Here is a 544-nt window from a genome sequence, read left to right as displayed (position 1 = left end):
TTCTCCTGTAAATCCATCTGGTCCTGGGTTTTTTATAGTGAGGAGGTTTTGTATTACTATTTCAATTTATTTTTGTGTTATGGGTCTGTTTAAACTGTTAATCTCTTCTTGGTTTAGTTTTGGTGATTCCCATGCCTTTAGCTATCCATCCATTTCTTTTAGATTTTCAAATTTAGCAGCATGTAGGTTTTAAAAGTATTCCCTTATAATGCTTTTTATCTTTCTGGTTACCGTTGTGATGTTTCCCCTTTCATCTCTGATTTTATTAATTTGGAGGTGCCCTTTCTTTCTTTTGGTTATTTGGGCTAGCGGTCTGTCAATCTTGTTTATCTTTGCAAAGAACCAGCTCTTGGTATTGTTGATTCTTTGTATTGTTTTCTTTGATTCAATTTCATTGATTTCTGCCCTGATTTTTGTTATTTCTTCTTGTCTGCAGGGTTTGGGTTTTGTTTGCTGTTGCTTTTCAAGTGTGTTGAGTTGCAGTGTTAAGTCATTTATTTGTGTTCTTTCCAATTTTTTGATGTAGGCAATTAACCAAAAGAAA

The sequence above is a fragment of the Nannospalax galili genome, unplaced genomic scaffold, assembly GCF_000622305.1.
Source record: "Nannospalax galili isolate Female #2095 unplaced genomic scaffold, S.galili_v1.0 scaffold125, whole genome shotgun sequence".
Lineage (NCBI taxonomy): Eukaryota > Metazoa > Chordata > Mammalia > Rodentia > Spalacidae > Nannospalax > Nannospalax galili.
This window is presented reverse-complemented; position numbering follows the sequence as displayed.